Source organism: Protopterus annectens, chromosome 8.part0, assembly GCF_019279795.1.
Source record: "Protopterus annectens isolate FY-2018-M chromosome 8.part0, PAN1.0, whole genome shotgun sequence".
NCBI classification, from domain to species: domain Eukaryota; kingdom Metazoa; phylum Chordata; order Ceratodontiformes; family Protopteridae; genus Protopterus; species Protopterus annectens.
In genome coordinates this window covers 20,460,600-20,474,846 of record NC_056741.1, presented here as the reverse complement: position 1 = coordinate 20,474,846, position 14,247 = coordinate 20,460,600, and positions in this window count along the sequence as shown.

Sequence of the window (14,247 nt, the reverse complement as noted above, 5' to 3'; positions counted from 1 at the left end):
CAGACTCTGATGATGATGGTGGGCAAATACAGGCACAGTCAGGGTGGTGTAGAGGATGAATCTGACACTGAAGTTGACATTCAGCCATCCTCTGTAATTCCACTGGACATAGCCAATAGGCCTAATCCAACCTATTCCACTGAGCCCTCAGATATTGGATAGGTGGAGGGTGACACACTCAATCAGAGAAGTGTGGTTACTCTGGCTTCAGTGCTTGTTGACTCTGGCTATAGCCAAAGTGTGGGCAAGGTGCCATGCCGGAGGGTTGTTAGGGATGTTGGAAAGAGGCCTGTTGTCCATCCTCCACCTGATCCAGGTGTGTCTTCCCAGGCCACTCGACTTATGTTTAGGGCCATCATGGTGGTGCAGGCACATTCCAGTTGGTCCTCCAGATAAATGCTTAGGGTTGTAGATGTGGCACAAGCTTACATGCATGACTCCCTCCACTGTGTTGCTGATTCAGTGGCTCGGATGAATGACACTTTGGAATGGTCATTCTCTGTGATGGAATGTCTACTGGGAGGAGGACAGCATCCACATGGGTTTAGGGCAGCCAGATCATCTGATGTTAGCTGACGTGGCTGTACCCGATCACGCTCCCATAGTGGCAGTACTTCCACTACTCCATCAGTGGTTGAGGTATCCACACCCAGACATAGCAGGCCATGGGGTCATGCTCCTGGGCATCCTTGTAAGGCCAGCTCACCCAGCAGACATCAGTCACATGCAGGTAGCAGCAGTGTATCTGACCATGGGCATGGATGTGCCAGTGCAAATCTTGGCAGAGCCAGTTCTCATGGTCTGGTATGACAACGATGAACTGCAACTTCTACCATGCATGGCTCACATCTGTCAGACATACCAAGATGTAGAGCTAGCACAGTCACTCACATGTTTCACATAGAGGGCCCATATAGGCACACACATAGCAGTTACATGTTTCATCTCATTCTGTCTTAGTGGGCATTTATTACTTTATTCAAATGTCAGCCTGCTTCTTTTTCTTACTCACATGCACTCACTAAACTTTTGTGTCAGTCTAGACTTCCTGCCCCCCCACACACACACACACATACAACATTCTGCTCAAGTGATGATAACTGTGCCGTATCTTTGTTTTCTGTCTTTTGGATCCAGGGATATATAAGCTTTGTGTCTGATGCTCAGGGTGCATAGCTGACTTAGTGCTTAGTGTATATGTGCTTGTGATGTTGTTTTGCTAATTGTACTGGTTTCTTGCTGGTTTTGTTTTGTAATGTGTACCTGCTTCCCCGCTCTTACATCAACAAACCTGGACCAAGCCATAAATAAAAGTGACAATGGGTGAACACTAGGGAGACTTTTTACATATTTTGGTCTTACAAAGTTAGACAGTTGCTAGAATCAAAACAGTTTTTACATAATTATTTTTAAGAATCTTCTGAAGACTATGAAGTCTGAAAGTGAAGTGTGTCTCATTAAGTTCTAACTTCTCTCTTTAATGATTTGCCAGTACAAAAGTATGAAGCCAAATTGAGGACATTTGGTAACCATCACTACTTCTGAGAGGTATGAATGTGTGAATCTTTGATGTCTAAGGCCTGTTACTTGATAGAGGACACATGTATTCACATAAGTCTCTGCTGTCACATGCTGAAGTTATTGCTGTACAAACCACCCACCTTTTACTTATAGGTTCATAGGTTGGTACTAGGCTATCGACCCTAGGACCTATACAAGCCTAGCCATAATAATTCCCTGGCTATTTCTTCCCACACTATGTACTTCCTGGACCCCTGTCTAGTAGGGCAACTGATGTGATCCCCGGGGTGAATTTCCTTTCTCCCATCAAATCGTCAAGGTTCCTTTTGAAGAGGGCCAAAGAGGCACTCTGCTTGACATGTATGGGTAGTCTATTCCAGAGTCTGGGGAGTCTCTGGGTCAGGAACCTATCCCTCCAGCGTGTTTTGTTTATTGTGATGACAAGGTTTAGATCCCTGGAGCGTGTGGCTCTGAGGGATTGGGATTTCTTTATGTGTAGCATGTCCAATAGCTCTGGGTTTGACATGGCCTTGTATATTAAGCAGAGATTGCCTCTGAGTAGACAATATGTGACAGACTATAGCTGGAGTTTTTTAAGGCGGTCAGCATAGGGCACCTGCTTTAGGCTTGTGATTCTTTTAGTGAGGTATTTCTGCAGCCTTTCCAGTTTTTGCAGATTTCTTGAGAGGTACATACCAAATGGGGCATTGTATTCTATAATGGGTCTAATGAGGTATGAGTTCAGTGGGACAATGACATCCTTTTTTCTGGATGAAAAGCCCTTAGTGATGAGGTGTGCCACATAGAAGGATTTCCTGACTGTTGTGGTGATGTGGTTATCGAAGGTGAGACCACTGTCCACCTGTGTCCCTAAGTCTCTTATCACACTTTTTGTGTTTAGTGTACTGACACCTATGTGGTAATTCATGGGTACATGTTTTTTCCCAAAGGGGATAACTATACATTTCTTAGCATTGAGCTTGAGCCCATGGCTCTGGCACCAAGCATCTGTTTCTGTAAGGCCCTTTTGTAGAGAATCCACATCATCTGGAGATTCAATAATGGCTCCCAGTTTGCAGTCATCTGCGAACTTTGTAAGCCAGAGTCCCTTAGTATTGGCCTGTACTTCAGAGAAGTAGATGTCAAACAAGAGTGGTCCCAGGACTGAACCCTGACACTGTCACCTTGTCTGGAGCTGGATTTGGAATCAGCTACTTTACAGTGTGGGTTCTGTCAGTAAGCCAGTTGGCAACCCATCGAGTGATGTAGGGATTAATGCCCAGCTTAGTAAATTTATCTATGATTCCAGAGTGGGGGATGGTGTCAAAGGCCTTGGCAAGGTGCAGATAGGCTGTGTGGACCACCTTACCCTCGTCCATGGCTCTGGAGACTGATTCAAAGAAGTCAATCAGGTTCAGGAGACAAGATCAGCCCTTCACGAACCCAAACTGGGTGGGTCCAGTGTTTGAGGGTTGCCAATGTCTTTGTTTCTAAGTTCCATGATAATACATTCCATGGCCTTGCAGATCAGGCTCGTCAGACTGATGGGGCGGTAGTTCTCGGGATCCAAGGTGGATCCCCCCTTGTGGAGTGGGATAACTGCAGCTGTGCGCCACTCAGTGGGCACAAAGCCTGAGGTGAGGCTATGATTAAACATGACACTTAGGTGAGGTGCCAGTTCATTTTGTAGTTCATATAGTACACAGCCTGGGATGTCATCTGGTCCCATGGATGTTGTATACTTAGCTTGGAGAGTTAATTTTTTACCTGTGTGGCCGTTATTACCAGGATTTGGCAATCTTCCGGTATTGAGATGGGCCATTTCAGGGGGTGAAGTTAGCACTGAATCGATCTGCCAGGATACTGGCAATATCCTTGGGATCAGTATATTTATTGCCATTCTGTTGTAGCTCAGAGCAGATCTGAGCATTGCCATTTAGATTCTTGACATAGTTATAGAATGCCTTGTGGTTGTCTTTGGAAACTTTGGCAATTTTTTTTTCATAACTAGCTTTGGAGGATTTTATGAGGGATCTCAGCTTCTTAGTGAGGCTGGTAAGGGAGTTTTTTGCATCCTGGGATTTTCCTCTTTTCTGCAACAGTTTCTTCCTTTTGTTGTAAAGTTTGTTTATGGCAGGGGACCACCAGATTGGCTTCATTTTTTGGAGGAGAGTATCTTGGCTCTATTTGGGATGGCACGATTCATGCATGAGTGGATGTGCTCGTACAGTGCCTTAGTGTAGGACTCAGCAGTTGAACTTTCAGTTCCCGTCTGCATGGGTGTCATGAAGTTTGTCACTTCTGACTTGAGTAGCATGAAGTTGGCTTTGGAGAAGTTTTTTATGGCAGTTTCCTTACTGGGGGGTGGGATGGGATGTGGATGTTAAGGGTGATTAACTTATGGTCTGACCTGACCAATGAGGGGGTGCCATAGGTGTGGAGCATCGATTTCCCATGTTGGTAATGACCAGGTCGAAGATATTGGAGCCCCTGGTGAGACAATGGATTAGTTGATCCAGCGCGTTGGAATTTATGAATTCCAAGAAGCGTTGGGCAAAGGTGTTGGTACATAAGTAGTTTTCCCAGTTAATAGCAGAGTAGTTGAAGTCACCCAGTATTAGGGTGTTTGGTTCTATCTTAATATTTTCCAGTATGTTTAGAAAGGTGTAGTGAGAACCTTGGGGCATGGTGGGCGATCTGTAGCAAGCTACAGTTTGGATTGCAGTCTTACCTAGTGTTACTTACATTAGCAAGTAACAACATTACGTATTATTACACAATTTTGTTTTAGTATTCAGGTTCAACACTTACCTTGTAAATCCAGCAGTTGCTGTATTTTTAGTTCAGGGCTGAGTCTGTCTGATGCTAGGAGTACACAGACATTAGATAGGTAGGTAAAGGTTGTGAGAGTTACCTGGCATCAATGCTACTATATGTATATACTCAAGTATCACATGTTATGTTATTGTAACCTCTAAATAGTGTAGTGCCCATCTATGTACTACTGCTGAATTTGTATGATACTAGAAATTCTTTCATTTTTGTTAATTTTGCTAATTTTGTTAAGTTCTAAAATGTGTGTATCTCTTACTGCTGGAGCTTTTCTCCCCATGCCTCTGCTGAAAAAGGACCTGTGTTCAGTCAGACTTTGCTGGTAAACAAATGTAAAATAAATAATAAATAATAAATAAATGTCCATAGGATGTAGGTTTTAGCTCCTTATGTGGTGAGTGAGTGTGGTATGCATTGCCTTTTAGCCAAAGTGAAGGCATGTTGAGCATGTCAACATCTGGCTACACCCAGAGCAGCTGTTTGTTCCCCGCGACTCCTCACTTGCATGTGGCTGTGGTGAACTTGCCATTGGTGGTAGGATGTGTACAATCTATGGTACCCAGTAATTCAGGGTAGTGTGCTACAGGGTAGAACTCCTGCATATTTGTGGCCCTGCCCTGAAAATATATATGGTCACTGGCATGTTGGTCATAGCATTCAGGAATTGATGGAGGATCCTGGATGCTGATGCCCGTGACACCCCGGCATGTCCCCTGTTGGTCTCTGAAAGGTTCCTGTAGCTAAAATTCTAATGGCTATGCATACCTTTGTCTCCACTGGTATTGGTTCTCCTCAGTTTGTCCTGGGTATGAGTTGAGGATGACAGAGGTTGCAGAGTTCCTGTAGTGTGTCTCTATCCACCCTGTAGCACTCTACAGTTAGCACCTCATGCAGATTGTGATAGGTTTAATGGTGTCTGAAATCTCTTCTCCTTCTTGGCCTTGGTCTGTTAGCAGCAGCAGCATAGACTTCAGGTTATTGCACATACACATGAATTAAAGCAACAGCAGCCCCTAACAATCTTTCTGTGTAGACTCTTTTCTATGGCTGTATTCCAATAGGTTTTGGAATTCACAGGGAAAATGAGCACTGAGTCTACACAGTTGCTTTATAGCTTGATGAATAGCTCCTCCATCTTGGATTGGTTGATTAGCATACAGTTCAGCTGCTTATGCTGTAATTAGCATGCCACAGTACTTACAGTGGTTGTGCGGCTCTACACACTGTGTAGGGCTGTTTACTGAATACAAAACAGTGCGCTACGATGCGCACATGTTCTTAGTGGACCATGTAGGGTTTATTGACTCTGCCTTAAGATTTTTAACAAATGAAGAAAGATTACAGAGAAACTATGGGGAGAAAATAAAATCTGAATTTGGGAAATGAGAGATGTTCTGGAACAGCTGTATTCTGTAGAAATACAGTAAAATATTAGATGTAACTTTAGCAAAAATTGGAAGATTAACCATTTTATATTTAAAATGGAAAGAACAAGTATATAGAATTATAACGTTATATACTTATACTAATCGTAAAGTAATGGAAAGCTTATTTCATCAGATTTTAGACTTTGTAGTGATAAATATGAATATTATAATAACAGCAGACTTTAATTGTGAATTAAGAGACAAGTGTAAAAAGAAAGGAAATGATATAAAAAGGCTAGAAGTTATAAGATGTGGTAAGTTAAAAGTTTGGGACAAAAATTCATGGACTTATAAAAGGGGTATGCATAGAACCAAAACAGTTTTTTTTATTGTATCAGAAGGTTTAGTTATAGGAGAAGGGACGGTAGATGAAACAGGATTTTCTGATCATCTTACAACATGGATAGAGATTAAAGAAAACAAGTACTATATAAAAACGGGCAAAGAAATAAAAAGGATAAATGAAAAATCATGAAATGAAGAAGGAAAAAGATTAGTAATGCACTTATGGAAAGATATTACTGTGAAGATTGGGTGAAGATAGATGAAGGCTGCCAGCCTAGCCAGATAATTCTGTCATTTGTAAATATGAATGTAAGCCACAGGCTTGTTGTCTTAAATGGAAAAAAATGCTGTTACAAAAATGTAACAACAGTGCACTCTGCTGACCAAGTAAAACATGTTGTGACCCTTTGATCTAAAGTCGGTTCTGGCCTATCTAGATGAATAAATTCTTGCTATTATGTTAAGGCTAGAGTTAATGGCCAGAATTTGCATGCATAAATGTCCTTTATTGCTCTGGTTTCTGCCAAGAGGTGAATAATGTAAATGTAGTTTCTGTTAGCCTGGGAACCCAGGGAAGTGTGTAGAATGATGTAATGTGAACCAGGAATGTAGAGAGAATCACAGAGAGAATCAGAGAGCATTAAGCATTTTTGTCTTGGCCATCCAACACATCAGCACTCTGCCTGTGTTCTTTATGTAAGCTTGTCTTAGATTTGTGTTTTCTCTTAGAAATAGCTAGAAACTTGAAAGATTAGACTGTGTTTTTCTGTGATGTCAGAACTGTACTACTGAATTATTTTAAGTATTTCTCTGTGATCTCTGAACTCTTGACTAGCACTGTGTAGAAAACAGTATTGTCTTGTGTTTTGACTATTTGTTATTAAATATTTTTAAACCCTTTCAACTGTGGTTGTTTTTGTAGAGATAATTTAAGCTCTTTAGAGTACCTACATGCCTTTGGTAAAATTGTACAAAGCCACTCCAATAGCTTTAGCCGTGGTCTATACTACCAATTGGATAATAATATTGCACAGTAATAATTGGACACCCTTTTAAGGGCCTTTGAGTAACTGATAAATATTAGTGGTTGGTGGCAAATGGTACTACCTTTTAGACTGTGCAGAAAAGGGGCACAGCCTTCCCCAGGAGTGTCTGTGTGGTTATATAAACTCTTCTCAAAGTGTGTGTGTGTGTGTGTGTGTGTGTGTGTGTGTGTGTGTGTGTGTGTGTGTGTGTGTGTGTGTGTGTGTGTGTCAGCTACATTGGCAGGGACACGAAGCACTGGTTGGACAGAGAGGATGCTGGAGATTTTAGCTTGCCCACTAGGCTGAGATCTGGACCCTATAGCTATGCCAGTGGGGAGTCTTATTAGGGACCTGGAGAGCAAGGGAGTGACCAGCCCCGGACTGACTGTGATCTCTGTGTGCTCTTAAGGGAAATTGCACTTTACTATGTGTATTTGTTATCCTTTCCTCCTATATGAGATGCCCCTCACTGGTGTTAGTGGTGAGGATTGAGGCTCCTTGATTGCTGGGCCAGGGCACGGGCGTCACAATTACTATGAAAACATTTTATAAAAATTGGTCTGAATGGTGGATGATATTTAAGGAAAAAATATATAAAATGTTTTTTTTACTGTAGCCATGTGATGTGAGAAAAGTAGAGAAAGAAAACTATAAAAGAACATATAACAATGCATTGGAAGATTTAGTACATTGACAGAAAGTACTTTGTCAAAGAAAACATAATTATATGTATGAAATCAAGAAAAATACAAGAATTGTTATATAAGCAAAGGTATTTTTACAAGGAAAAAGAGAGAAGACGCATCAAGTTACTTAAGCAGATTAGTAAAGGAAGATGATAGTGCAATGACAGAAATAAAAATTATAAAAGGAGAAATAGAAAGAACTCAGGAAAAGATTATGAATATTGTAGTACAATATGTGGAGAAATGTTTAAAGAAAAAAGAAAGTAGTAATAACATAGAAAGTAAACAGTTAACAGAAAAAGAGAATAAAGAGTTGGAAAAGGAGAGTTCTTTAAAGGAGCTGGATAAGCTATTAGGAGAAGTAAATATAGATTCAGCTGCAGGACCAGATGGAATAGGGTATGAAATGTGTAAAAATTAAGGGGATTGGCAAAAATATTTTTAAAAACTTTGAATGAATGGTTAAATGAAGGTTTTATTTATAAAGACCTATGTAGTAGAATACTTGAATTAATATGGAAGAAGGAAGATGGAAGACCGTTAAAAAACTGGACACTGATAGTATTGATTAATAATGATTATACGATTTTTATAAAAATAATACAAAAGAGATTTGAAACTAAAATGGAAAGTATTGTAGAAGATAGTATATATAGTATAAAGAGGAAGGGTTGTTAAGAATTATTAATGATCGTTAGAGAAATTGTGGATGATATCATGAATACAAAAGAAGAAATGAAAATCATGATAGGAGACCTTAATAAGACATTTGATACAACTGGAGATAAAATCTTATAGATAGTAATGAAAGAATATAAGTGACAAAGATAGTAAAGCATGTATGTCAGCGTATAGTGATAATAAAGTAAAAATACTTGTAAATGGCTGGTTAAGCCAAGAGGTGCATATGAAGAGTGCTGTAAGACAGGAATGTCCAATGCGCTGTATACTCTTTATATTAGTTATGAATGTGATAGTATATGAAATAAATTACAAAATGAAGGAGGCAGGGTAGATAACACCTGAATGATTTAGAATTCCACTTCTTCTAACATATGCAGATGACAATATAATAACTGTAGAAAACAAAATCTGGATAAAAGAAGTAATAATTTTGCACAAATGAATGTCTAAAGGTGATAGAGGTGGCTTTAAATAAAAAGAGAAGTAAAGATTTAGATGATATAATAAAGATAGGGGTTAGACATTTTACAATGAATTAAATGTCTCTGTTAGGTATAAAATTTAGGAGTAAAGATGGAAGTAGAATCCAATGAAAAAAAAAACAATAAAAGAAATAAAACAAATGTCTTTTCTGGAGAACATATACATTATTATTCAGGAAAAAAGCGTATTTGATAAATTCAGTACTGGTGGGAAAAATAGCATACTTAGCAAGTATATTTATGGTGCCAACAGTATTTGAAAAGGAATTATTGCAGATATGTTTTTTCATTTATATGGGGTTCTAGATTAAACCCAGGAAAAAGAAGAGTTTTGTATGTAAATAAAGAGAAAGGGTGTTTATAGTTAATTAAACCAATAGTATATGATTCTTCATTAAATTTGTACAAAGTGTTAAAGTAGATAAATGAAAAAGATGAGAGACTAGTAATAAAATTTTATAAATATAAGTACAATACATTTTGGGGTTTTGTAAAAAAGAATAAAAGAGAAAAAGAATGTATAAATTAAAAAATAAAATGTTACCAAGAAAAAATATTTTTGTGGAAAATAAAAAAAAGGATGATATAGAAAAGTATGGTATGCAATTGTAATGATAACATTGTGGGAAAATCTAACAGATGAAAAAAATACAGCTATAAAAATAGGAAGCAAATGGTGTAATTAGAAAATAGAATTTTAAGAGTTTTTGTGGAGACTGGTAACAGATAAATTGCTACTAAAAGGAAATATGCCATAGAAAAAGGAAAGTGATAGAATATGTGTACATTGTCAAGAAGAAGAAACTATGGAACATGTGTTTTTGAAATGTAAAAGAATAAAATAGGTATGGGGAGAACTATGTGAAGAAGATCTCTAAAAAATATCTAAGAAGTGGATGAATAAACATGGATATGTTTAAATATGGATATTATAAGAACAGAAGTAAAGAGTATGTTAAAAGAATAGATAAAAAGTTATGTTATATGGGTTATATGGAATGAAAGAATAAATGCAATTATGTTTAATGGTAAATGGATTTTAGCAACAATATTAAGAAAAATTAGATCATGGTTATGGAAAAAGGAGTAGGTGTCTACTAAGGATGAAAATGTGGTATGATTGTAAAGGAAATCATGAGTATGTGTAAATAGATTTGTATATCTATATATTTGCACATTTGTAAATATTTGTAAATACGTACATATGTTGTAAATAACAGTTCTATTTTTATAAATAAAGGACCCCTACTCTTTTCAATAGATGCTGTGGGATCTTTTAAATTGATCTAACCTACTACCAACCCAAGCAGATGGGACCCCTGTTTAACATCTCAACTGAAGGATGAGACACTCAGGAGCCCAATACCCCCTTATACTACACTGCAGGGTCAGTAATTGATTTACTGAGTGTGGGAATAAAACCCACAGCCTTCTTCACCAAATGCAAATGTACTACCTGTTGTGCCACTGACAATTATTCTCTCTGAATTGCTCATTTCATGGGTGCTGTTTACTGGCAAAATGCCACAACCACTTTTACACTGCATCATTAATTTATTTATTTGTATTTCTTAACTGGGAAGTCTGACTGGGATAGAAATGCCCTTTTTTCCAGTGTTTATGCACACTCATAGACATCATTTGACCGTGTTGTGCATGCACGATTCATCCTGTGGCTCCAGAGATTATACATAATGTTACTATGCTACATGCTGTATTCATGAGTTATACACAGAGCCAATGCTGCCAAGTTCCACATCTTATGATCCAATATACAAATATGGGAAATGGCACATAAATTTACAGTCCTGACATGGGCTTGGCAAATGTGTTACTCTCCATTGTTTGGAATTTGGCAAACTGGTTTATGGGTGTGGCCACAAGAGCTTCCCACATTTCTCTGTTGTTTCTATGAGAGGAATTATGTCAGCTAAGAGGAAGGAATGTTACTGGAGGAAATGACCAGTGCCAATGTCTATTTCAGGAGGGGTATGAGGGCCCCACATTATAAAACAGAGGTCTGAAATGCTGTGGTAAGAGCTGTAACAAGTGTGACATGCATCCTGTGCACTGGTGAGTAATCCTAAAACATTCTGGTATTCAGTAAATTAGATCTTGAAACCTGGCACATGTAATACTCCAAAACCTTGCCCAGACCTCTCACTCTTAGATATCTCTACCAGATTCAACTCTCACTTCACTGACTGTATAGCTACTCTTACTATAAGTTTATTACCATCCCACTCCAGGCTAATACACCATCTAAACTCCAATAGCCCCAAATTCTCCCTACAACCTGTTTCTAACTCCTACATAAAACATCTATTAAACAAATTCAAATCTTGCTCCACCTGTATCAACAGCTTACCTTCAGAATACCTGAAGCCATCCTCTCTGCAATTATGTACATAATCCCTATTCTAATCAATTGTTACATTCAAGAATTGTATGCGCCTTCCTTATGGAAAAAAATAATGTATCGTGCAGCCACATAAAAGAAGTAACTCTACCAAAATAACAAACTTAAGACCTATTGTCTTACTGTCCCCTTTCTATAAAACATTGGGGAAAATGCATCCATAAACAACTGTTGCAATATTTACTTCATGAGAATTTATTCACTCTGAATCAGTGTGGCTAATGACCCGCACATAGTAGAACAACTGCCCTGATATACTTCCTAGACATTATCATTAAGGCCAAGGTTAACAATAAATTAGTCTCCTCCCTCTTTTTACAATTCTCTGAAGGTTTTGATACTGTTTTCTATCTCAAACTAGTATCAAAACTTTTTGCCTTACGTCTATTCAACTCTACTCTTAACTGGTTTATTATGTATGTATGTATGTATGTATGTATCTATCTATCTATCTATCTGTCTGTCTCTCTACCTATCTAATCATTGTCAGTCTGTTAAATGGCTCTATGCTTTCTCTCCTTCCTCCCAGTGAACACTGGGGTCTCACCAGCCCCCGTGCTTGGCCTCCTTCTCTTTAATATATCTAGTAACAATCTTCTCACATTTTCCCAGCATGCTAATGCAACCAACAGATGATGTCACTCTCATTAGCTCAGCAGACAGACACCTCATCTACAAACCATTACCCAAGATGCCCTCAACTCCAATCAACTATTCTTCAACCTCAAAAAAACAAACAAACTACTTTTATTCTTTCCTAAGTCCCTAATAACTAACAAAAACAACTTAAAAATTCCTCATTAAATAGTACCATTATACAATTTGTTTCCCATAACAAACTACTAGGTGTAATAGCTGACGACCAACTTAAATTTGACCTACATATTCAAATTCCATATACAAAAAAAAAAACGCCAAAAGCTTGAAATGCTTTAAATATCAAAGACATTTCTAGCCAAACTCTCAAGAGCTACACTTGCTAGGTCATATCTCCTTCCTTCCTTACTGTATGCTTCTTCCATTCTAACCAAGCTACAGGCTAATGTAACACCAAAATTTGAACTATTTTATAGTGAAGTTGCTAGGTTTCAAGATATCAGCCAAACAGTTGCCATCATTGCATTGCACTCAAATCCTTAAAATGGCTCGAGCTACCTCTGTATCTCAAATATACCCAACTTCTCCAGGCACACAAAACAATATACAACCCCTTAGGCTGTCCTGCTGCTAGTGGCACCCTTAATCACTACCTACTTAACCACCTCCTTTGCTCCTACGAAAAACAATTGCTTACGCTTTATCAACCTAGAAAGCCCACTGGACACTGTCTATACTCAGACTCAGTAGCCACAGCTTGGAACAATATCCTGGTGGATAGTAGACTGATATCTAGCACTCCCTTGTCTAAACACTCTGTAAAACACATTTTCACCCAATCCTGCCTCTGTACTTTCATCATACCAGGATGAAATATCACCCTTTCTCTTCTTCTGGCCATCCCCTCCTTTTTCTCTTCCTCTGTCCCTTTTCCTGTCTTCTCCTCTCATCTTCCTTTCACTCTTCCCATCTTCTATACTGTCCACCATCCCCTGCATCTCCTTTTAACAATGACTCATCTGTAAAGCCTTATCTTAGCTCTCTTCTGTAAACAAGCAATCTCTCAAATACGGAAACGTGTAAAAACACAATAATGTTAGCCAGCTATTTACAGGAAACTGTAAATACTTATATATGTACATTTTGGGCAGTTGTTTCCTCTGCCTCCTCATTTGTATTATGTAAATATTGCACCGTTGTCTGTTCTGTCATCACACTTGTATTACAAATTGTGTATTACTGTACAGATGCAGCACCACGGATGTACTATAAATATCCTTTATCAAATGTATACATGCATACTGCTAGTATGATGTACCCACAGATCCTACATGTTCCTGTTTCTTTCTCCATAACCCCAGAAGCAATAACAGAGAATGCACTGCTGCACAGGATGAAGATAGAGTGCCTTACAGTACACTGAGGATGTGTGTGTACCTGCTTCATACAGCTCGGGTTTAAATAATGACACAACTGGAATAGGTATCCATGTGGCATGGAGACTTGTGAATCCGTTTATGGCTTACAGCTGTAGTCTGCAAACGTAAGTTTTACCCTGTACTGCCAGTTATGTGCCAAGTTCCATAGCTCAAAGTCAGCAGCATGACTGATGCTAATACTGTGTCCTTGAAAGTAGCTGAAAATGTTAAGCATTGCCTTTTGTAGTGCATGTGCTGATGTATATGGGTTCAGTTCTCACTTTTGCTTGTGTATTCTGCCATTACTGGTAATATGTGGTGTTTGTTGTTTTGAGTGCAGTACCAATAACCTTAAAATGGAAACATACATATGAGTTGCATTTGTAATTGTATCTGTCCTTTTTTCCTTAATCCTCTTTCTCGCTTCCTTTACATTTTTTCTTGTGATTTTCTCCATTGATTTTACAGTTGCATGGTGTAGCTGCCAGCCCCCAACAAGTGATACCATCATCCACCCCATATGCAGGCCAGCCTGCCAGTGTCACCACCCCACCTCATACATCTGATGCAGGGGATATCCATCCAGTTCTGCACTGCAGGTTGCAGTTGTTATTCCCACCAGTAGCAGTTATAGTTGGGGTGACACCTTTGGGGCACATCTGTAGCTGACTGATATCATGGAGGATTTGATTGCCTGGTGGCTAGATGCCCTTACTGGCCACCTAGACAATCTCTTCCAGTGGCCCGTTGAGTCACATCCCTGCCACACATGGTTCCTCCATCTAAGCCATGGCCCAGTGGTGAGGAAGCCCTGGATGGAGTTTAAGCACCCACTGGGTAGCAGCTGGCAGGAATATCAGCTACACAACCC